The following is a 26,076-nucleotide window of genomic DNA, read 5'->3' as shown; positions in this document are numbered from 1 at the left end:
ATTTCCCTATTAATTTGAGCGAGGATGAAAGATTTGTGGATGAAGATAGAGAGAGTGAAGGACTAGAAACACTTTTTTTTTTTTTCAAAGACAGGGCAGTGGGAACGATTCAGATGTTATTAGACACATTTACTAAGATAATTCTGGAAAATCCCTTATCTGCTTATTGTGTTACTAGTGTTGTAGTGAGATTATACTGTCGTACCTGAAAGTCGGAGGGGTGTGGCCACGGGTGTGGTGACCGCCAGTGTCTCTGAGGGAAGCCAAAGAGGAGGCAAGCTGCCTCTTTGACATGTCTACGGTAAGAGCCGACTTATTACCACAATTTTCTCACCGAAACCTGCCGGTTGACATATGGTGGGGAACCATGTTCGCTTGACCGCTCTGTTCCATAGAAAAGCTTCACCTTCGGGAATGTAGTGAAGTGAAGTGAAGTGAATTATATTTATATAGCGTTTTTTCTCTAGTGACTCAAAGCCCTTTACATAGTGAAACCCAATATCTAAGTTACATTCAAACCAGTGTAGGTTTTACTGGGAGCAGGTGGGTAAAGTGTCTTCCCCAAGGACACAACGGCAGTGACTAGGACGGCGAATGCGGGAATCGAACCTGCAACCCTCAAGTTGCTGGCACGGCCGCTCTACCAACCGAGCTAAACCGAATGTAAACAAGGAAACACCGGCTGTGTTTGTGTTGTTAAAGGCAGCAGCAATACACCGCTTCCCACTTACATCTTTCTTCTTTGACGTCTCCATTATTAATTGAACAAATTGCAAAAGATTCGGCAACACAGATGTCCACGCGATTAAAGCAGACGACTTACAGCCGGGATTGGGCTGGGAAAAAATGTCCGCTACAATCCGAGACATCACATGCACGCGTCAACAGGATACTTCGCGCAAATATTAAAATTGCAATTTAGTAAACTAAAAAGGCCGTATTGGCATGTGTTGCAATTTTAAGATTGCATCATTGATATATAAACTATCAGACTGCGTGGTCGGTAGTAGTGGGTTTCAGTAGGCCTTTAAAGTCCTGAAGTCTAGTTTTATTTTAGTGGTTTTTGGTTTCAAAGCAAAGACTTACACCCAGAACTCAAAGGAAAACCAGTGTTTTTAAGGGGAATCGTGACAGACTTTACAGGATAATGTCTCGGACCGAAAACAAGCTCGTACATCATTTTAACAGCAGCTTCAACTTAATGCATTGTGAGCACCATGTTTGATTTTTATTCCAAAACAATAGATTTTTTATTTTTTATTTTTTATATAGACAGCTTCATAAAAGACTGTGAGAAGATGGAAGAAGTACAGAGGCGCTGCAGTGAAGAAGGCGGGGGGGAAACACACCTCTCCTTTATAGCCGTGGTGTAAACAGTAGTTTATGGTTGAGTCAGGTTGCATAAGCAGGCCTTTTTTTTTTTTTTTTTTTTTTTATAAATGTTTGAGGCAGACGCTCTTATTGAATAGTTTTATTTGACACCCAATGGATTACTTCCCTCTATTAAAACCCATCCCATTTTTCCTTTTAACTGGTTGTGAAATTGAAATGTTTTTCTTCAAGCATTCCTTTTGGATTTAATTCCTAACGTGTAGGAGAAAAAAAGAGAGTCCCGTCAACTTTCAAGCGAAGTGGTGTGCGAAAGATGAGCTCCTCTTATCAGGAGCACAGCCTTCACCTCGGCCTCCTACAAACCTTTTTGTCAAATAGCTACCCTAATTTTATAGCTTTACGACCCTTTGTGTGCGTCTCTTGGCCTGCGATAGCGTTCAAAGGTGCATCCACCTAAAGATAACAGTTTACAGTAGTTAATTGGTGATTAAACGACAAGATGTCCTTGTAAAACGTCGCTACCTGTGTTGTGTGCGCTTTATAGAGTGTTTTGCGTTTTTATTTTAGGACGGTGAGAAATGTTCATTGGCTTTTCAAATAAATGTTTGTTCTACGCTTGTTTATTGGCTTGCTCTGCAGCGATATGAAATAACTTGTAAAATCTATTGAGTGTCGAGTTATGAGCATTAAGTTGGAACGTAATGAGAATAGGTACTTTTTTTGTTTAAAAACAACGTATATTCTCATTGTCATCATTGTCACCGACGCCCCACTGTCACGTGTGGGTCGCATTTTAATGCGGGATCGTTCCTCCAACGCAAACATAGACACTCTAAAAGGTAAGAATGATTTAATAACAAAACACTGGTACAAAAACAGACGAAAAGAAACGCGTCGCGAAAGCACAGAAGCTAATGCTAACACTAGCACAGGATCAGGTAACAAGAAATCTAGAATTACCAACGGAACAGTTGCATACCGCAAACAAGGGACCAAGACCGACTGACGGGACAAGGCAGGCTTAAATAAGGAAGTAATTAACAAAAACAGGTGTGCGTCTGGAACCCTCAGCAGGTGAAATTAATATGTTGCCATGGTGACCAAACTGACTCACAAAAAGGTACACAAACAACAAAGGGAGTCCAAACTAACAGAAAATAACTAAACTAAACATGATCCAGATTACGGATCATGACACCCACTGGGTGTGAGTTTTCCTTGCCCTTATGTGGGCCTACCGAGGATGTCGTAGTGGTTTGTGCAGCCCTTTGAGACACTAGTGATTTGGGGCTATATAAGTAAACATTGATTGATTGATTGGGCTTCACGGTGGAAGAGGGGTTAGTGCGTCTGCCTCACAATACGAAGTTCCTGCAGTCCTGGGTTCAAATCCAGGCTCGGGATCTTTCTGTGTGGAGTTTGCATGTTCTCCCTGTGACTGCGTGGGTTCCCTCCGGGTACTCCGGCTTCCTCCCACTTCCAAAGACATGCACCTGGGGATAGGTTGATTGGCAACACTAAATTGGCCCTAGTGTGTGAATGTGAGTGTGAATGTTGTCTGTCTGTCTGTGTTGGCCTGCGATGAGGTGGCGACTTGTCCAGGGTGTACACCGCCTTCCGTCCGATTGTAGCTGAGATAGGCGCCAGCACCCCCCGCGACCCCAAAAGGGAATAAGCGGTAGAAAATGGATGGATGGATGATTGATTGATTGATTTAGAAGAGAGATTTTCTAAATCACTACAGTGGATGGATGGACTATGACTAAAATTAAATCAAATTTTGCTCGGACTTGGAGGTGCTGATTCTCATTCCGGTCGCTTCACACTCGGCTGCGAACCGATCCAGTGAGAGCTGAAGATCCCGGCCAAATGAAGCCATCAGGACCACATCATCTGCAAAAAGCAAAGACTTAATCTCGGGGCCACCGAACCGGAACCCCTCAACGCCTTGACTGCGCCTAGAAATTCTGTCCATAAAAGTTATGAACAGAATGGGTGACAAAGGACAGCCTTGGCGGAGTCCAACCCTCACTGGAAATGTGTTCGACTTACTGCCAGCAATGCGGACCAAGCTCTGACACTGATCATACAGGGAGCTCAGGATAGTATTTGAATATTGTTTTTAATATTGTTGTGCAGCACTTTGGAAACATTTTGTTGTTTAAATGTGCTATATAAATAAAGTGGATTGGATTGGATACTCCCTGTATGATCAGTGCCAGAGCTTGGTCCGCATTGCCGGCAGTAAGTCGAACACATTTCCAGTGAGGGTTGGACTCCGCCAAGGCTGTCCTTTGTCACCCATTCTGTTCATAACTTTTATGGACAGAATTTCTAGGCGCAGTCAAGGCGTTGAGGGGTTCCGGTTTGGTGACCGCAGGATTAGGTCTCTGCTTTTTGCAGATGATGTGGTCCTGATGGCTTCATCTGACCGGGATCTTCAGCTCTCGCTGGATCGGTTCGCAGCCGAGTGTGAAGCGACCGGAATGAGAATCAGCACCTCCAAGTCCGAGTCCATGGTTCTCGCCCGGAAAAGGGTGGAATGCCATCTCCGGGTTGGGGAGGAGACCCTGCCCCAAGTGGAGGAGTTCAAGTACCTAGGAGTCTTGTTCACGAGTGGGGGAAGAGTGGATCGTGAGATCGACAGGCGGATTGGTGCGGCGTCTTCAGTAATGTGGACGTTGTACCGATCCGTTGTGGTGAAGAAGGAGTTGAGCCAGAATGGCAAAGATCTCAATTTACCGGTCGATCTACGTTCCCATCCTCACCTATGGTCATGAGCTTTGGGTCATGACCGAAAGGATAAGATCACGGGTACAAGCGGCCCAAATGAGTTTCCTCTCCCTTAGAGATAGGGTGAGAAGCTCTGCCATCCGGGAGGAACTCAAAGTAAAGCCGCTGCTCCTTCACATCGAGAGGAGCCAGATGAGGTGGTTCGGGCATCTGGTCAGGATGCCACCCGAACGCCTCCCTAGGGAGGTGTTTAGGGCACTTCCAACCGGTAGGAGGCCACGGGGAAGACCCAGGACACGTTGGGAAGACTATGTCTCCCGGCTGGCCTGGGAACGCCTCGGGATCCCCCGGGAAGAGCTAGACGAAGTGGCTGGAGAGAGGGAAGTCTGGGTTTCCCTGCTTAGGCTGCTGCCCCCGCGACCCGACCTCGGATAAGCGGAAGATGATGGATGGATGGATGGATGGATTGGATACAAAAGGCACAGCGGATTATAGGGCGCATTAAAGGAGTCAAAGTATTATAATTTTTTTCCAAATGTAAAACACTTCCTTGTGGTCTACATAACATGTAATAGTGGTTCTTTGGTCAAAATGCATGGATTATGTTTTACAGATCATCTTCAAGCCGCTTTCTGACAGTCGCATCCAGATGCGCCGTTTTGTAGGCGGTCTTATTTACGTGGCTCACCTTCGACAGGGTCTTCTCCCCGTTATTTTTGGTGTAGCGTGCAAGGACGAGAGAGGAAGAAGTCTCAAAAGACGGAGCTAACTGTTTTAATGACTTTTGGACTGTACTTAAATCAACAACGAAGCAGCATGTCCTCAACTGAAAACAACAACACCGGAAATGTGTCCCGTGAAAAAACGTTCAACCGGAACTCTCTAATAACTAAAGTTCCTTGGGTAAATAATGTAAACTCAGTACATTCACTGTAACATGTTTTAGCGCTTTAATTGCAAATTCACTCACATATATACTGTAAGTAAGAACTTTACACTATATTAGAAATGGCAACAGCAGAGGATGAATTTCCCATAACAAGAAGATAGAGAAAAAGAAGAAGCTTATCAACTACGGTGTCCCCACGGACTACTAAGGAGGATGCGCGCAAATTTTCAGGATTTATGCAAATCCCAAATACAGATCAGTAGGTATCAGAAGGTAAAAAAAATTGCTCCTGCATAATATTGCGAGACAAAACATCAGATAATATGTCTTACCTTATAATAATAATAATCATGAAGTGGTGCGGCTTCGTAGCTTACCAAAGTCGCACTAAAACATTTTGATAGATTTTTGAGCACTGTGTGTAATGTTTTATATTTTCAATGGAACATATAAAATGTTGATGTTTTTTTTAGTCATATTGTCATCGTAGTGGAGCCTACACATATCTCTTATGTTTGACTGCCATCTACTGGTCACACTTATCATTATACCACGTTTCAAAATCCATTCGTTGACTGATCGCTAAGATGGTTGATTATTAGTCGTCTATCAAAATAGTGGTTAGTTGTAACACGCTTTCATGCCTGATTTACCAAAACTCGCCAATATATTAAAATTGCCAGAATTTTTTTATTTATTTTAATGGACAGTTGCATTATAGTGCAGGGAAATATTTTAAAGAAAGAAGTAAATAATTACTAATCAGCTGTTAAGGGAGACCTGATTTTAATAATAATAATAATAATAATAATAATTTTCCTCTTTTCTGTCTTAAAAATGTTGTTACAATGTTTGTAACCTGTTTCCTTACTTACTACTACAAAATAAGTTGTGTTGTACACTCACTGTGTTATTTCATGACAAAATTGTTGCTTGATTGCAATAACAAACGTATGTTTTTAATGTATCCCCAGGTTTTCTGGTAAAATAAAGCCAATAATGAAATGTTTTTGGGGTCCCGTTTATTTTGAAATGTATCAAAAGGTATCGGTACCATTGCATTGGTATGAAGTAGCATATTACAGCTAGTTTGCACCATACTGAAGCAGAATAAGTCGATAACGTCTGCCAAGGACGTTCAAATAATATATAAATAGCGTCATTTATCCATGAGAATATGGAGAAGCTGCGGATGGTGTGTTTGACAGACAAGCAGCTCAAAGGAGATATCATAGAAGTCCACTCTCCAAGGTTAATTATGTACATTATTACATCACTTCACAACACTACTATAGTTGTTATTAGTACATTGCATTGTTTTTATACAACATTTCTTGTCTAAAAATGTTGTTTTCTTTTTAAAATTGTGCTGTTTGGAGAGTGGGGGAGCAAAATAAAAATAATTGAATTGCTTTCAATTAATTTCAATAGGAGACGTTAATTTGAGTAACAAGTGTTTTGAGTTAAGAGCCCCGTCACAGAACCAAATAAGCCCGTAAGTTGAGGTACTACTGTACTTTTAAATAATTGCTGGGACTTTGGCAGGAATATTTTTTTTCAAGTATTGTTTGGGTAAAAACTGTTTACTGTAGGCATTTTTACTGAGAAAAGTAATGTCCTTTTGTTTAAAATAATGACTTTTTCCCTTGCTGTCGTTTTCCTCGTCAGTCAAACGGTGCAGCTTGCAGGAACTGGTCACTGATACAATATCTAAATAACGTCATATATACATGAAAATATGGAGAAGCTGCTGATGGTGTGTTTGACAGGGAAGCAGCTCAAAGGAGATACAATAGAAGTTCACACTCCAAGGTTAATTATGTACATTATTACATCACTTTGTAACACTATTATAGTTGTTAGTAGTCCATTCTATTGTATCCATCCATTTTCTACCGCTTATTCACTTTTGGGGTTGCGGGGGGCGCTGGCGCCTATCTCATCATTTTTATATAATATTTCTTCTTTAATGTTTTGTTTTTCTTTTTAAAATTGTGCTGGTGGGGGAGCAATAGAAAATAATTAAAGTGATTTCAATTCATTGGGAGACGTTAATTTGAGTAACTAATACATCCCTTCATAACACGACTATAGTTGTTATCCGTACATTATTTTGTGTCATTTTTATACAATATATTTTATGTTTTATTTTTTTTATTTTTAAAATTGTGCTGTTGGGGTATTTGGGGGAGCAAGCAAAAATAATTAAATTGATTTAAATTATTTTCATTGGGAGACGTTAAGCTGCGGATGGTGTGTTTGACAGGGAAGCAGCTCAAAGGAGATATCATAGAAGTCCACTCTCCAAGGTTAATTATGTACATTATTACATCACTTCATAACACTATTATAGTTGTTATTAGTACATTGCATTGTTTTTATACAACATTTCTTGTCAAAAAATGTTTTCTTTTTAAAATTGTGCTGTTTGGAGAGTGGGGGAGCAAAATAAAAATAATTGAATTGCTTTCAATTAATTTCAATAGGAGACGTTAATTTGAGTAACAGGTGTTTTGAGTTAAGAGCCCCGTCACAGAACCAAATAAGCCCGTAAGTTGAGGTACTACTGTACTTTTAAATAATTGCTGGGACTTTGGCAGGAATATTTTTTTTCAAGTATTGTTTGGGTAAAAACTGTTTACTGCAGGCATTTTTACTGAAAAAAGTAATGTCCTTTTGTTTAAAATAATGACTTTTTCCCTTGTTGTCGTTTTCCTCGTCAGTCAAACGGTGCAGCTTGCAGGAACTGGTCACTGATACAATATCTAAATAACGTCATTTATACATGAAAATATAGAGAAGCTGCTGATGGTGTGTTTGACAGGGAAGTAGCTCAAAGGAGATACAATAGAAGTCCACTCTCCAAGGTTAATTATGTACATTATTACATCACTTTGTAACACTACTATAGTTGTTAGTAGTCCATTCTATTGTATCATTTTTATATAATATTTTTTCTTTAAAGTTTAGTTTTTCTTTTTAAAATTGTGCCGTTTGGATAGTGGGGGAGCAATAGAAAATAATTAAATTGATTTCATTTCATTGGGAGACGTTAATTTGAGTAACTAATACATCCCTTCATAACACGACTATAGTTGTTATCGGTACATTATTTTGTGACATTTTTATACAATATTTTTTTTTGTTTGTTTTTTCTTTTTAAAATTGTGCTGTTGGGGTTTTGGGGGAGCAAGCAAAAATAATGAAATTGATTTCAATTATTTTTAATGGGAGACGTTAAGCTGCGGATGGTGTGTTTGACAGGGAAGCAGCTCAAAGGAGATATCATAGAAGTCCACTCTCCAAGGTTAATTATGTACATTATTACATCAATTCATAACACTACTATAGTTGTTATTAATACATTGAATTATTTTTATACAACATTTCTTCTCTAAAAATGTAGTTTTCTTTTTAAAATTGTGCTGTTTGGAGAGTGGGGGAGCAAAATAAAAATAATTGAATTGCTTTCAATTAATTTCAATAGGAGACGTTGATTTGAGGTAAGAGCCCCGTCACAGAACCAAATAAGCCCGTAAGTTGAGGTACTACTGTACTTTTAAATAACTGCTGGGACTTTGGCAGGAATATTTTTTTCAAGTATTGTTTAAGTAAAAAGTGTTTACTGCAGGCATTTTTACTGACAAAAAAATAATGTCCTTTTGTTTCAAATAATGATTAACACGTGGCCTTTCCCTTGCTGTCGTTTTCCTCGTCGGTCAAACGGTGCAGCGTGCAGCAACTGGTCATTGGTTGCAAGGGTTGCAGTGCCGCTAGCGTGAGCCAGTGCTCTAAAGCCATGTAATCACATTTTAAGCAGCATTGGCTGGTTGACATACCTCCAGTAATTAGTTTTGTTTTTTCACCCTTCATATAATCTTCTCCTTTTTCATTCGGTTTGGCCCCGCGAGCTGGAAAGGGGGAACAAGACAAGTGAGTGCAAAGTAATATGGAATGAATTAATAGAACGTGACGTCGTTTGGATGTAAGAATAGAATAGCCCTCATCCACCCACACAAACACATTAACACAGACCACCTGAAATGTGTTTTAGGGTTGTTTCCTTTGATTAGGAATGTTATGGGAGTGCTGCACAAATAGAAACGCACTCCAGACTCTTTTATTGTGTTTATTTGTGGTACCACCTGTGTTTCCAACCAGAAGAATGAGCTTGTGATAGTGATGAGGAGCATGAAGAGGAAAAAGGAAGTGGAAAAAGCAAAAATGGAATTTGAAAGCAATCCTGCTTGCAAAACATCAAATCCAAGGGTTTAGTACTAAATTCTGGACCCCCATACACTAGCAGTGGTTCTCAAGCTTTTTTCAGTGATGTACCCCCTGTGAACATTATTTTAATTCAAGTACCCCCTAATCAGAGCGAAGCATTTTTGGTTGAAAATACAGATAAAGAAGTAAAATACAGCACTATGTCATCAGTTTCTGATTTATTAAATTGTATAACAGTGCCAAATATTGCTCATTTCTAGTAGTCTTGCTTGAACTATTTGGAAAAAATGATATAAAAAAAATAACTAAAATCTTGATGAAAAATAAGTGATTCGATTATAAATAAAGATTTCCACACATAGAAGTAATCATCAACTTAAAGTGCCCTCTTTGGGGATTGTAATAGAGATCCATCTGGATCCATCAACTTAATTCTAAACATTTCTTCACTAAAAAATAAATCTTTAAATCAATATTTATGGAACATGTCCACAAAAAATCTAGCTGTCAACACTGAATATTGCATTGTTGCATTTATTTTCACAGTTCAATCAATCAATCAATGTTTATTTATATAGCCCCAAATCACAAATGTCTCAAAGGACTGCACAAATCATTACGACTACAACATCCTCGGAAGAACCCACAAAAGGGCAAGGAAAACTCACACCCAGTGGGCAGGGAGAATTCACACCCAGTGGGACGCCAGTGACAATGCTGACTATGAGAAACCTTGGAGAGGACCTCAGATGTGGGCAACCCCCCCCCCCTCATGAACTTACATTCATATTTTGTTGAAGTATTATTCAATAAATATATTTATAAAGGATTTTTGAATTGTTGCTATTTTTAGAATATTTCTAAAAAATGTCCCGTTCAGTGAATTGTATTTATATAGCGCTTTTCTCTAGTGACTCAAAGCACTTTACATAGTGAAACCCAATATCTAAGTTACATTTAAACCAGTGTGGGTGGCACTGGGGGCAGGTGGGTAAAGTGTCTTGCCCAAGGACACAACGGCAGTGACTAGTTTGGCAGAAGTGGGGATCGAACCTGGAACCCTCGAGTTACTGGCACAGCCACTCTACCAACCGAGCTATACCGCCCCATATACGTACCCCTTGGCATACCTTTAAGTACCCCCATTTGAGAACCACGTGCACTAGACTCCTGAAGGGCTCCCCATAAACCCCCAAAATAATTTTCGCCTCCCCAAACACACACTTCATATGTTTACATATACTAAAAAAAACAACTATTGTGTAAATTTGGTAAAAAAAAAAAACAGCTTTTTAAAGGCCTACTGAAAGCCACTACTAGCGACCACGCAGTCTGATAGTTTATATATCAATGATGAAATATTAACATTGCAACACATGCCAATACGGCCTTTTTAGTTTACTAAATCACAATTTTAAATTTCCCACGGAGTTTCTTGTTGAAAACGTTGCGGAATGATGACGCCTGTTTGTGACGTCTTGGGTCGGAGGGGACAAATTAGCCCAGCAGCACCACTTACGGCTAAAAGTCGTCTCTTTTCATCGCGCAATTACACAGTATTTTGGACATCTGTGTTGCTGAATCTTTTGCAATTTGTTCAATTAATAATGGAGACGTCAAAGAAGAAAGATGTCGGTGGGAAGCGGTAGATTGCAGCTACCTTTAGCACCGAAACACAGCCGGTGTTTCTTTGTTTGTTGTGAAGCTTTAACACAAAGCGGTCAAGCGAGCATGTTTCTCTACATCAACCAGCAAGTTTTTGGATGGGAAAATTGTGATATTAAGTCGGCTCTTACCGTAGACTTCAGCGGATTATGCGACTTCCTCCTGCAGCTCAAAAAGGCAGCTGTGATCTTGGCTCCTGCATTGGCTTCTCTGTTTCTAACTTTACCTGAGGGTTTGATTGATTGATTGATTGATACTTTTATTAGTAGATTGCACAGTTCGGGCCAGCATAGCTGGGTTGGTAGAGTGGCTGTGGCAGCAACTTGAGGGTTGAGGTTCAAGTCCCGCTTCCGCCATCCTAGTCACTGCCGTTGTGTCCTTGGGCAAGACACGTTACCCACCTGCTCCCAGTGCCACCCACACTGGTTTAAATGTAACTTAGATATTGGGTTTCACTATGTAAAGCGCTTTGAGTCACTCGAGAAAAGCGCTATATAAAAATAATTCACTTCACACTTCACACTTTCAGGTATGACTTTACAATCTCATTAAAACAATAAGCGGATAAGGGATCTTCCAGAATTATCCTAGTAAATGTGTTTAATTACATCTGAAACGGTCCCACTGCCGCCGCCTGAAGCTGTCGCTTTTTTTGTGTGTGTGTGCTTCACTCTAACTTTCCTCATCCACAAATCTTTCAACCTTACTCAAATTAATAAATCGTCGCTTTCTCGGTCCGAATAGCTTTTGCTGCTGGTGGCTCACATTATAAACAATGTGAAGATGTGAGGAGCCCTCACACCGGTGACGTCACACGCACATCGTCTGCTACTTCCGGTACAGGCAAGGCTTTTTTATTAGCGACCAAAAGTTGCGAACTTTATCGTCGATGTTCTCTACTAAATCCTTTCAGCAAAAATATGGCAATATCGGCAAAGGATATAAATGGTAAATGGGTTATACTTGTATAGCGCATTTCTACCTACAAGGTACTCAAAGCGCTTTGACACATTCAACCATTCACACAGTGATGGCGAGAGCTGCCATGCAAGGCCCTAACCACGACCCATCAGGAGCAAGGGTGAAGTGTCTTGTTCAAGGACATGGTTGGTCGTAGGTGGGGATCGAACCAGGAACCCTCAGGTTGCTGGCACGGCCACTCTACCAACCGCGCCATGCCGTTCCCCAATTTAAATCAAAACAATTTGAGGCTGTAATTGATGCCAAAAGGTGCATCAACAAAGCATTGAGCGAAGGCTCTGAATATACATGTACATGTTTTTTTTAGTTTTAATAAATTAGCCAAAAGGCTTCACCGTGGCAGAGGGGTTAGTGCGTCTGCCTCACAATACGAAGGTCCTGCAGTCCTGGGTTCAAATCCAGGCTCTGGATCTTTCTGTGTGGAGTTTGCATGTTCTCCCCGTGACTGCGTGGGTTCCCTCCGGGTACTCCGGCTTCCTCCCACTTCCAAAGACATGCACCTGGGGATAGGTTGATTGGCAACACTAAATTGGCCCTAGTGTGTGAATGTTGTCTGTCTATCTGTGTTGGCCCTGCGATGAGGTGGCGACTTGTCCAGGGTGTACCCCGCCTTCCGCCCGATTGTAACTGAGATAGGCGCCAGCGCCCCCCGCAACCCCGAAAGGGAATAAGCGGTAGAAAATGGATGGATGGGTGGAAATTAGCCAAAACATTAAAAAAAAACAAAAAACTTTGATCAATGATCAAGTATGACATAGAATGGACCTGCGATTCCCGCTTAAAAAGAAAATCTAATTTCAGTAGGCCTTTAACTTTAATTTGTAGAATTAGGTCCTGACTTTGCGCAACTCAAACCTAACGTTGGAACAACATGCTTTTTGACGACGTATACCGTATTTTTTGGAGTATAAGTCGCACCTGCCGAAAATGCATAATAAAGAAGGAAAAAAACATATATAAATCGCACTGGAGTATAAGTGGCATTTTTTGGGGAAATGTATTTGATAAAACCCAACACCAAGAATAGACATATGAAAGGCAATTTAAAATAAATAAAGAATAGTGAACAACAGTCTGAATATGTGTACGTTATCCATCCATCCATCCATTTCCTACCGCTTATTCCCTTTTGGGGTTATAGCATTAAAAGATTACAGTTGGTACAAAATGCGGCTGCTAGACTTTTGACAAGAACAAGAAAGTTTGATCACATTACGCCTGTACTGGCTCACCTGCACTGGCTTCCTGTGCACTTAAGATGTGACTTTAAGGTTTTACTACTTACGTATAAAATACTACACGGTCTAGTTCCATCTTATCTTGCCGATTGTATTGTACCATATGTCCCGGCAAGAAATCTGTGTTCAAAGGACTCCGGCTTGTTAGTGATTCCCAAAGCCCAAAAAAAGTCTGCGGGCTATAGAGCGTTTTCCGTTCGGGCTCCAGTACTCTGGAATGCCCTCCCGGTAACAGTTCGAGATGCCACCTCAGTAGAAGCATTTAAGTCTCACCTTAAAACTCATTTGTATACTCTAGCCTTTAAATAGACTCCCTTTTTAGACCAGTTGATCTGCTGTTTCTTTTCTTTTTCTTCTATGTCCCACTCTCCCTTGTGGAGGGGGTCCGGTCCGATCCGGTGGCCATGTACTGCTTGCCTGTGTATCGGCTGGGGACATCTCTGCGCTGCTGATCCGCCTCCGCTTGGGATGGTTTCCTGCTGGCTCCGCTGTGAACGGGACTCTCGCTGCTGTGTTGGATCTGCTTTGGACTGGACTCTCGCGACTGTGTTGGATCCATTGTGGATTGAACTTTCACAGTATCATGTTAGACCCGCTCGACATCCATTGCTTTCCTCCTCTCTAAGGTTCTCATAGTCATTATTGTCACCGATGTCCCACTGGGTGTGAGTTTTCCTTGCCCTTATGTGGGCCTACCGAGGATGTCGTGGTGGTTTGTGCAGCCCTTTGAGACACTAGTGATTTAGGGCTATATAAGTAAACATTGATTGATTGATTGATTGATATGACGCATAAATAACCAACTGAGAAGGTGCCTGGTATGTTAACGTAACATATTATGGTAAGAGTCATTCAAATAACTATAACATATAGAACATGCTATATGTTTACCAAACAATCTGTCACTCCTAATCGCTAAATCCCAACAAATCTTATACGTCTAGTCTCTTACGTGAATGAGCTAAATAATATTATTTGATATTTTACGGTAATGTATTAATAATTCCACACTTAAGTCGCTCCTGAGTATAAGTCGCACTATGAAAAGAACTGCGACTTATAGTCCGAAAAATACGGTAATCAATGTCGGGTTCTGACGTGGATTTGACCATTGAATTTGGGTAATTTCCTAACCAATATTTTCCAACACAAATAAAATGTATGACAACGTTTATTCAATGTCAGGTTGTGACGTTGATTTGACCATTGAAATGTGGTCATTTCCCAACAAACAACATGGATCCAACGGTTGGTAGAGCGGCCGTACCAGCAACTTGAGGGTTGCAGGTTCGATTCCCGCTTCCGCCATCCTAGTCACTGCCGTTGTGTCCTTGGGCAAGGCACTTTACCCACCTGCTCCCAGTGCCACCCACACTGGTTTAAATGTAACTTAGATATTGGGTGTCACTATGTAAAGCGCTTTGAGTCACTAGAGAAAAGCGCTATATAAATAGAATTCACCAATTCACACAACTTTGTCTCAATTTACAAATACTTCGCAACGTTGTTTCAAAGTCAGTTTTAAAAGGAAATGTATGTGTAATCAATGGTTAAAAACAGCAAACTCGCTATCTGCGGACAAACTGTAGAAGAGGTAACATACGTCACTAAAGTCACAAATTCCAAACGGCTCGTTTGGAGGAAATTTGGAAGAAGGCAAAAATGGTTTTATAAATATCTCTGCTGTGCCTCCATGGTTAGATTTAACTTTTTCTGGACTTATGTGGATCCCAAATATACAAAAACAGGTACCAGTAGATAATAAAAGTTGGTTTTGCATAATAGGAGCCCTTTGAGCATCCCCCTATCTTTAAAAGGGAATGGCGCCTCTGTTTCTAACTTTACCTGAGGGTTTGATTGATTGATTGATACTTTTATTAGTAGATTGCACAGTACAGTACATATTCCGTACAATTGACCACTAAATGGTAACACCCCAATAAGTTTTTCAACTTGTTTAAGTCGGGGTCCATGTTAATCAATTCATGGTACAAATATATACTATCAACATAATACAGTCATCACACAAGTTAATCATCATAGTATGTACATTGAATTATTTACATTATTTACAATCCGGGGGGTGGGATGAGGAGCTTTGGTTGATATCAGTACTTCAGTCATCAACAATTGCATCAACAGAGAAATGTGGACATTGAAACAGTGTAGGTCTTATTTAGTAGGATATGTACAGCCAGCAGAGAACATAGTGAGTTCACATAGCATAAGAACAAGTATATACATTAGAAGTACATTTGAGTTGTTTATAATCCGGGGAGATGGGATGTGAATGGAGGAGGGTATTAGTAAAGTAGAAGCATTTAAGTCTCACCATAAAACTCATTTGTATACTCAAGCCTTTAAATAGACTCCCTTTTTAGACCAGTTGATCTGCCGTTTCTTTTCTTTTTCTTCTATGTCCCACTCTCCCTTGTGGAGGGGGTCCGGTCCGATCCGGTGGCCATGTACTGCTTGCCTGTGTATCGGCTGGGGACATCTCTGCGCTGCTGATCCGCCTCCGCTTGGGATGGTTTCCTGCTGGCTCCGCTGTGAACAGGACTCTCGCTGCTGTGTTGGATCCGCTTTGGACTGGACTCTCGCGACTGTGTTGGCTCCGCTGTGAACGGGACTCTCGCTGCGGTGTTGGATCCGCTTTGGACTGGACTCTCGCGACTGTGTTGTATCCATTATGGATTGAACTTTCACAGTATCCTGTTAGACCCGCTCGACATCCATTGCTTTCCTCCTCTCCAAGGTTCTCATAGTCATCATTGTCACCGACGTCCCACTGGGTGTGAGTTTTCCTTGCCCTTATGTGGGCCTACCGAGGATGTCGTAGTGGTTTGTGCAGCCCTTTGAGACACTAGTGATTTAGGGCTATATAAGTAAACATTGATTGATTGATTGATAAAGTGTTAAAGTTGCCTGGAGATGTTGTTTTAGAGCGGTTTTGAAGGTCCCTGAATGCACCACAGCTATTGGCAATGGTATGGAAAAGTGAAATTTATACACTAACTTTCTCCTATGCAGCCACAAATAGATTTATTATATTTGTACCTATCATATATCACCCCATTATAATTGATGTTTTTTCGGATGGCATTCTTAATTTGATTCAAGCCTCTTTAATATTGTTGATTTTTTTGTATTTTATATAAACATTTATGGCGGTGTTTTTTTTTTATAACTGACAGGAAAAAAAATGTTCAACCTTTACAAAGTGTGCTTGTTTCCTTAAGAAGCAAGTCCCATTTATTTGTCTTTAAGTCCTTTAGAACCTCTGACCCTTCTACTCATCCCTTTTCTCCCCTCCTCTCTCGTCCACCCATCTCTGTCAAATATTTATAGCTGATGGGAGATAAGATTATTTCAGCCTCGAGCCTCTCAGTGCCAGCTGCTGCAGACCTTTGTTCACAATAAAGAGTTAAGATGTGTTCCAAGCAGATTGTTTTATTTGAAGCTCATTCTGTTGATACAAGAGTAAGATGGACACCCATCGTGTTCTGTATCAACACGTAGGTTATCCGTCTTTGAAACATGCGGTTAGACGTGTGATAGTTTGCGATGAGTGTGTACAGTACCAACATTCTCATACGGTGTGTGAGAAGGATCCGGTCCATTCTTGGCATGACTGCAAACATTACTAAATAGGAAATATCTCTTACTCCCCCTAGATTCATAAAATGCACATGTCCGTGTCTCCATATGCAATCAGAGACACATTACAACATGTCAAAGCTGGACAGAGAAAAGGGACTGTGCCAGTCAGCTCATGAATGGAAAATCTTGTTTCATTATAAAAAAAAGGGAAAAAAAAGCACCATCTGGGCTTTTCAAATTGTTGCAATGTGTTAAGATTTTTCCCAAATTATTTACTCGCTAACCTCAAGCAACCCTTTGCGGCTACACAAGTACTTTTGCACACTCTGCAGGAGACGCCCTGCCCTGCCCTGCCCGACACAACGATAGCGGCATTCTATCAAGATGTCTCTCAGCTGGCAAAGAATCCAATGCAATTAAAAGAAATGATTTCGTCAGCACAGTAGTTTCTAATCATATCTTCAGGTTTAATCGCACATCTTTGGCTGTCCTCAGCCAAGGTTCATGCAGATAAACAGACAGTACAGCATATACCTGCACACAGAAGCACAGATATGCTGTAGAAGTGAAAGAGGACACGAATCATTCACGAGTTTCAGTAAGAATAAAGCTGAGTGAGGGATGGAAATACTGCTGTGTTTTCAAGCAGTGGCCTGACTTAGGGAGGAAAACAACAGCAGTAGTGCCACCTAATGGCAAAACAAACAGCATCACTGACTCTTGTCATGGCTACTGTCCATTGATTTCTAAAGTGACTTTGAACCTTCACACCAATCAGCTGATTAAAAACTCCTACACTTGCAGTGTCTTCATAATGAAGCCACTTGTTTTTTTAATCACACTTTCCTACATCAACAACAAAAGTAATGAACATTATATTCTAATTCTAATCCTGTTGTATTCAGTGCGATTTATATGAACATCTCTGCATATAATCCATTATAACTGATACGATGCATTGTGTAATCCTCTATTTGAAAAATACACTCCACATGCCACACTATAAAACAGTAGAACCCATTGCTTTTCAGAGACAATCATCAACAATGTATTGACTGTACACATAATTAAAAAAAAGTACATTACACTGAAATATAATGATACAAAACGTTTACTTAAACTAAAAATAAATTATTCTCAGAGAGGTCTTTCACTGCTGATTTTTTTCACTGATTCAAGATGAATAACAATATTGATCCATTGTTAGAAACTACTTTGCTACAGCAGCGACACCAACAAAGTTGTATTAAATAAATATATGTAAAAAAAAAAGTAAATAAAATACATAAAATGCAATACAAAAACTGCCGCCTATTCTCCTTATGTATTACACAATACCTATATACCTGTATAGGTGTAAATGTAAATATGCAATCATGAACAACATGCAATATAGCACACACACACACACACACAGTAAATGTGTATATATATATATATATATATATATATATATATATATATATATATATATATATATATATATATATATCAGAAAATCTGTCGATTGGGGGAACCCCTCATGAAACAGTTCTGTAGAGATGAAGTAGTCTTGTGATTTTTTCCCACACACATATATATATATATATATATATATATATATATATATATATAAATATACATATATATATACACATATATATATGTATATACATATATTACACACATATATACATAAATATATTCACATATATATAATATATATACTGTACACACACATATATACATACATATATAGATACATAAATATATATAAATATATAGATACATACATATATACATATAATGATAATAACTTAGATTTATATTGAGCTTTTCTAGACACTCAAAGCGCTCACAGATAAGTGGGACTCAACATTCATTCACACCTGGTGGTGGTAAGCTACATCAGTAGCCACAGCTGCCCTGGGGTAGACTGACGGAAGCGTGGCTGCCAGTTTGCGCCTACGCCCCCTCCGACCACCACCTATCATTCATTCATCGTTTATTAACCAGTGTGAGCAGCACCGGGGGCAAAGGGTGAAGTGTCCTGCCCAAGGACACAACGGCAGCGATTTTTTCGGATCTCAATAGTTGGGAAGCGAACCTGCAAGCCTCAGGTTTCTGGCCGGCCGCTCTACCCCCTACGCCATGCCGCCCCTATGTATATGTATATACATACGTATATATACATACACACATATATTTACATATGTATACTTACATATATATTGTATACGTACATATATACATAGATATATACATTCATATACATATATACACATTAGAGATGCGCGGTTTGCGTTCTCAACCGCGGAGTCCGCGGATAAACCGCAGGTCGGGCGGGTGACATGACGAAAAAATAGATTTTAATTAGAGTCGGGCGGGTGGCGGTTGAACCATCCGGAAATATTTGATATACATGGTTCTGGGATCGGTATCCTTTGCCATTCAAAGCCATTTAAGACCTGTGTCATAAAGCGAAGAAGACAATAGGAGACGCTATTATTCTCTTGAATGACTGCCGGCAGTCACCCAGATAATAAGTATTAGGGCTTGCTATGAAGCCATTGGCTTTGTCGCCTTCTACAACATGTACGATCTGCTTGTCAGTCCAGCATCATGTTGTTTGTGGCTTCCGCGGCAACACGCACACGACTGCAAGGCATACTGGGTGACACAGAGTACACTAATGGTTGTGATATAAACAATTTTAACACGCTTAGTAATATGCGCCACGCTGTGAAGCCACACAATACAAGATTGACAAACACATTTCGGGAGAACCTCCTCACAGTAACACAACATAAACGCGACACAACAAATACCCATAATCCTTTGTATCCGTGACACATCCTGACTATTTTATACACCCCGCTAGCAGATAAAATGTTGGTTCGGGTGGACGCCGGGTGGATGACGACTTGGGTGATGCAGTTGCGGATGATATAATTGCCTATCCACGCATCTCTAATATACATATATGTGTATATATATATATATATATATATATATGTATGTATATATATATATGTACATGTATATAGATACATATATATACATGTCATATTTTGCTATTGTGTTTGTATATATACAGTATAAATACTGTATATATGTATGTATATATGTGTTTGTGTATGTGTATATATATATATATATATATATATATTTCCACCATGGACACATACTTTTAAACTTCCTCACCTGTCCTCATTAGGAACACTCCCGAAAACCACTGTCAGTAACTACAGTTGGTCGCTACATCTGTAAGTGCAATTTAAAAATCTACTATGCAAAAGGCGAAAGCCATTTATCAACAACACCCAGAAACGCTTGGCTGGGCCCAAGCTCATCTAAGATGGACTGATGCAAAGTGTAAAAGTGTTCAGTGGTCTGATGAGTCCACATTTCTAATTGTTTTTGAAAACTGTGGACGTCGTGTCCGTCCTTCGGACCAAAGAGGAAAAGAACCATCCGGACTGTTCTAGGGTCAAAGTGTAAAAGGCAGTATGGGGGTGTATTAATGGCCAAGGCATGGGTAACTTACACATCTGTGAAGGCACCATTAATGCTGAAAGGTATTGTGTTCGTATATATACAGTATAAATACTGTATATATGTATGTATATATGTGTTTGTGTATGTGTATATATATATATATATATATATATATGTGTTTGTGTATGTGTGTATATATATATATATATATATATATATATATATATACACACACAAACACATATATACATACATATATACAGTATTTATACTGTATATATACGAACACAATAGCAAAATATTGTTCATGTTACTTCCTTTTGGAAAGTCCCTCTGTTTGTATATTTAACGGACAAACAGTCACATTATCTGTCTGGAGCCACTCATTTTCCGGCCTGGTCTGCAGTCTGCTGTGTTGACTCTTCATCAACCATCGTCCTTGGTGCAGGATCCTTTTTTTGTTTCTCTTTGTACATCTGCTTGTCTACACGCGCATAAGCAAGCTAGTGGCGATATGTGTGTTTGTATATATTGGAGGTTGGGTGTATAGCTGAAAACGCCATCGGATTGGATAGTGAGCTCACATATGGCGTGATGGCCGCCATTACGACCTTTCAGACAACACCGTTTGGGAGCATAAAAATGAGCTGATTGCCAGCATAGCAGGGCAGCAGTTCCTCACTGCAAGCAGATGCCTGTGATAAGATAATGATAAGACCGTTATCAGGCCTCCACATCGACGTGTTGACCGTGGGATCTCATAGCCGCCAGCAAGTACGCCGATTCTATGTCGATGACGGAGGAGCTAATAGGTCCATTAGAGCAATGAGGCCTGCCGGCAATCAAACTGACGATGTGTGTTGAGAATATAAAGTGCACTTAACTACTCGGGGATGTTGATTGAACTGTATAAAATTGATCATGCTGTGATAAGAACGGGTTGTTGTGTCAATAAACAGTCCCACCCTTTGCATGTCACGTTATGTATTGTCAGTAACTGCTAAGCAATTTCCCTCCTGGAACACATATGCTAAAATGAAATACAAATGAACCTCTTATATCAATATTTACTTCCTATTATTCATATTCCTCCCCTCGGTCAAATGTCGTGCTTATCCTTCTCTCGTCTGTTCTGTTGCCATTACTCATTTAATTGCCCAGGACAAAGGTTTATTATCTCCTAGAAGCCCTGGACAGTGACCCAAAGAGGACATAACTTGGATTACTTTTAATGTTCTGATAACTGGCCATAAGCAGGAGAGTGCCTCGGGGCTCAAAGGGTATTCAAGGCACAACTTGAAAGATCAGTGGATTTTAAATCATCTTTATGCCGCAGCGTTCTTGGTGGTTTTGGGGCTGCGGAAATAACGACTGTTTATCTTTGCCATCGTAGTAAATGATGAATAACGGCTGTGCTTTGAGTTTGGTACTAATAAATACCTTCTAGCATGCCAGTGTTTGGTAACAACCACATACACAACATGGTATTTGGGGTACGCCACAAACACCAGGGATCCTTTATAAAAACAAAATATGCCTTGTGGTATTATTGTTGCTGCAGATAATTCAGTACATAGTCAGTAGTTTTTATTAGTAATACTTCCCAAAACGTCCAACAAAATACAAACTGAAGCAATTTTCCTTATAAGAAGTAATATGCAACCAATAAATCCATTCCACACACCTAATTATATCAATAGAAACCACATTTATAGAAAACGATTATATTAATCGCCTTATTATACCTTATTATATTAGTACGCCTGTACTGGCTCACCTGCACTGGCTTCCTGTGCACTTAAGATGTGACTTTAAGGTTTTACTACTTACGTATAAAATACTACACGGCCTAGCTCCATCCTATCTTGCCGATTGTATTGTACCATATGTCCCGGCAAGAAATCTGCGTTCAAAGGACTCCGGCTTGTTAGTGATTCCCAAAGCCCAAAAAAAGTCTGCGGGCTATAGAGCGTTTTCCGTTCGGGCTCCAGTACTCTGGAATGCCCTCCCGGTAACAGTTCGAGATGCCACCTCAGTAGAAGCATTTAAGTCTCACCTAAAACTCATTTGTATACTCTAGCCTTTAAATAGACTCCCTTTTTAGACCAGTTGATCTGCCGTTTCTTTTCTTTTTCTTCTATGTCCCACTCTCCCTTGTTTCAAAGTTAATGTAATCGGTTTTAAAAAGTAAAATGTATGACTTTTTAAAACGCTGCCGTGTACACGGACATAGGGAGGAGTACAGATCACCAATAAACCTTAAAAGGCACTGCCTTGGCGTGCCGACCCAGTAATATATGCGACTTTTACACTCACATTAGTGAATGCAAGGCATACTTGATCAACAGCCATACAGGTCACACTGACGGAGGCAGAATAAACAAGTTTAACACTGTTACAAATATGCGCCACACTGTGAACCCACACCAAACAAGAATAACAAACACATTTCGGGAGAACATCTGCACCGTAACACAACATAAACACAACAGAACAAGTACCCAGAAACCCATGCAGCACTAACTCTTCCGAACATCCCCCCCCCCAACCTATAGTATACTCTGGACTGAAGCTGTATGCCTTAATTGTTTTTGTAGTTTGGAAGCATGTTTAAAAATACATAATATTAGTATAATATTTCCCATAGTTGTAATGGCTATCAGGATTATCTCAGGGAGAGCATGTCCCAAATTCCAAGCTTTTTGAGGCATGTTTAAAAAAAAATCATGCAATTTGTAACTTCTATAGTCAAGTCAAGTCAAGTCAGCTTTATTCGTCAATTTTTTTTTACATGTAAAGACATACAAAGGATGCAAAATTATGTTTCGCACTCTCCCATGCGTAGACAAAAAGAAAAGAAAAACAACAGTAAAGTGCAACGTAAATATGTCTACCTACTAAAATGACAATATATATATATATATATATGGTTCATGTTGTTTTTAAATAGGATATGGCTGTAAACAATCAGTGTTTTCATCAGTAGTGCAAATATTCTATAATAAATAAGGCAGTGCCATGTTGGCCTTTTTTTTCCAATAATTGGAGTTGAAGTTGTTCTCTTATTTTGGAAACCCTTGTTTTTGATTGATTGATTGAAACTTGTATTAGTAGATTGCACAGTACAGTACATATTCCGTACAATTGACCACGAAATGGTAACACCCGAATACGTTTTTCGACTTGTTTAAGTCGGGGTCCACGTTAATCAATTCATGGTAAAGTTACAATGTTAAATGCATCCAGCGGGGAATCACAACAAAATTAGGCATAATAATGTGTTAATTCCACGACGGTATTGGTTGATATCGGTATCGGTAATTAAGAGTTGGACAATATCGGAAAATCGGATATCGGACATCTCTATTAAAAACGTTGCATGGAGTGATGAATGAAAAATTAGCAAAATACGTACATATTTCTTGTTATGAATGTGCCTGTTACTACATTACATATTTATGTATATAAAATGATGAAAGATGTTTTTAGAGCTCTTTATCGACAGAATAGATGTGATGACATAACGACTGCCATTACCTCCATTGTCATCTTATTTACTAGTTGAAATGCATTAAAATTAGAAAAACATATGTGTTCTTGTCTTACACAAAGATTGTGAATGATAGGCAAAATGGAAAAAAAAAGTGCAGTCCCCCTTTAAAAAATGTAATGGTCTGGTAACACAGTGACAATTTGTTTTGGGTGCAGACACACATGGTTAGTGTTATGGAATCATTTGTTCGTGGTTGGCTTTGAGGTTGGATTTCAACTTAGTCCAGATCAGGTGAAGTGCGAGTTAATTAGGACAACAAATGATGGTTGGACGTGGGGAAACAGAACACCATGTCCACATCTTACAACCCGACTTACATGTTTTGTGAAGTCATTCATTTAAATTGTCTGCTTTGTAAAGTACTGTAGCACATTGATGCCGCTTGCACATACACGTTTTACAACCTGTGCTATGGGGGGGGAAAAAGGCCAATTATTGTAATATCAGCATGAGAGAGCCAGCTGAATTGCATAACAATCCATCTGTCAATCAACTTAACCGTCATGGTGGCCGCGCAGTGAAAGGAGCTCATCAAACAAAGACTTACAAATGACCTTTAGTCAGTCACCGATTGTGCAAGTTCTCCCACTTAAAATGATGACAGAGGTTTGTAATTTTCATCATAGGTACACTTCAACTGTGAGAGAAAGAATGTGGAAAAAAAAATCCAGGAATTCACATTGTAGGAATTTTAAAGAATTTATTTGTAAATTATGGTGGAAAATAAGTATTTGGTCAACCATTCAAAGCTCTCACTGATGGAAGGAGGTTTTGGCTCAAAATCTCACGATACATGGCCCCATTCAATATTTCCTTAACACGGATCAATCGTCCTGTCCCCTTAGCAGAAAAACAGCCCCGAAGCATGATGTTTCCACCCCCATGCTTCACAGTAGGTATGGTGTTCTTGGGATGAAACTCAGTATTCTTCTTCCTCCAAACACGACGAGTTCTATTCTGGTTTCATCTGACCACATGACATTCTCCCAATCCTCTGCAGTATCATCCATGTATCCATTTTGGTATAAACTCAACTTGTCGTGTTTGGAGGAAGAAGAATACTGAGTTGCATCCCAAGAACACCATACCTACTGTGAAGCATGGGGGTGGAAACATCATGCTTTGGGGCTGTTTTTCTGCTAAGGGGACAGGACGATTGATCCGTGTTAAGGAAAGAAAGAATGGGGCCATGTATCGTGAGATTTTGAGCCAAAACCTCCTTCCATCAGTGAGAGCTTTGAATGGTGGACCAAGTACTTATTTTCTACCATAATTTACAAATAAATTCTTTAAAATTCCTACAATGTGAATTCCTGGATTTTTTTTCCACATTCTGTCTCTCACAGTTGAAGTGTACCTATGATGAAAATTACAGACCTCTGTCATCATTTTAAGTGGGAGAACTTGCACAATCGGTGGCCGACTAAATACTTGTTTTGCCCCATATTTTTTTATTTATTTCACTTTTAGCTGTTTCCTTGTCAGAGGTCAGCACAGCGAGTTTATTACACAAATGGTTTAAATTTGACACTATAAGTCATTCCTGACCTGAAGTTTCAAACCCTTCACTTCTACCTCAGAAACGTGCACCATTACGCCACCAGAAATGTTTCAGGATTAATTAATGCATGTAAAACATTGACACACTGATTTTATTAGAACTACAACTACTAGAGCCAGAGTGAAAAAAAAACATTAACTTCATGTATTCATTAACGTGAACTGAAAAAAAAAAAAAACGTAGTTGCTTGCAAAGTTGCTTCCTGACTTTGTATATCATTTCTGCTGGCACATACTTTCTTTCAGTTAACATTACTGAGTACAAATGTCAGCCCAGGGGTTAGTTGAGCTTCACTACACAGAGTCAACTATTTGAAGAATGTATATGTTTTTTTTTCTCAATAAATTGTATGATTATGCCTTACAGTTAATACAAAAATGATCAAAACAGTGTCTGTCCAAAAGTTCAATATTGTAAACGACAGGTTCTCACTATAATCAGCAAAAACTGAACTGCAAAAGCTTCTTGAGCCTTTAATCTCTTTTTGGTCTGAATTCAACTCCTGAACTGTGATGAGGTGGCAACTTCTCCAGAGAACACCCTGCCTTACGCCCGAGTGCAGCTGGGGTAGGCTCCAGGACGCCCCCGCACCCCCTACATATATGTATATACATATACATGTATGTATGTATGTATATATATATATATATATATATACATATATACATATATACATACACATATATTCATATATACATACATACATATATATACACATACATATATATATATACATACATATATATACATACATATATATATACATATACATATATACATACATATATACATATATATACATACATATATATACGTATGT

The 26,076-nt window shown here is 39.5% G+C and overlaps 1 long non-coding RNA gene across 3 annotated transcripts in view; it reads right to left on the bottom strand.

Moving 5' to 3' along the window:
* LOC133562375 (uncharacterized) overlaps positions 1 to 26,076 on the bottom strand; it is a 323,026-nt gene that overhangs the window by 89,263 nt on the left and 207,687 nt on the right. Inside the window, exon 3 of one of the 3 annotated variants that reach the window (XR_009808893.1) lies at positions 8,611 to 8,865. The exons of the other annotated variants lie outside the window; for them this stretch is intronic. This is a non-coding gene — a long non-coding RNA (uncharacterized LOC133562375). Of the gene's footprint in view, positions 1 to 8,610; positions 8,866 to 26,076 lie in introns of those variants that run through there. 3 annotated transcript variants of the gene reach the window in all.

Source organism: Nerophis ophidion, linkage group LG11, assembly GCF_033978795.1.
Source record: "Nerophis ophidion isolate RoL-2023_Sa linkage group LG11, RoL_Noph_v1.0, whole genome shotgun sequence".
Lineage (NCBI taxonomy): Eukaryota > Metazoa > Chordata > Actinopteri > Syngnathiformes > Syngnathidae > Nerophis > Nerophis ophidion.
Note: the sequence above shows the minus strand (reverse complement) of the source record. Positions and strands in the feature narration are given on the sequence as shown.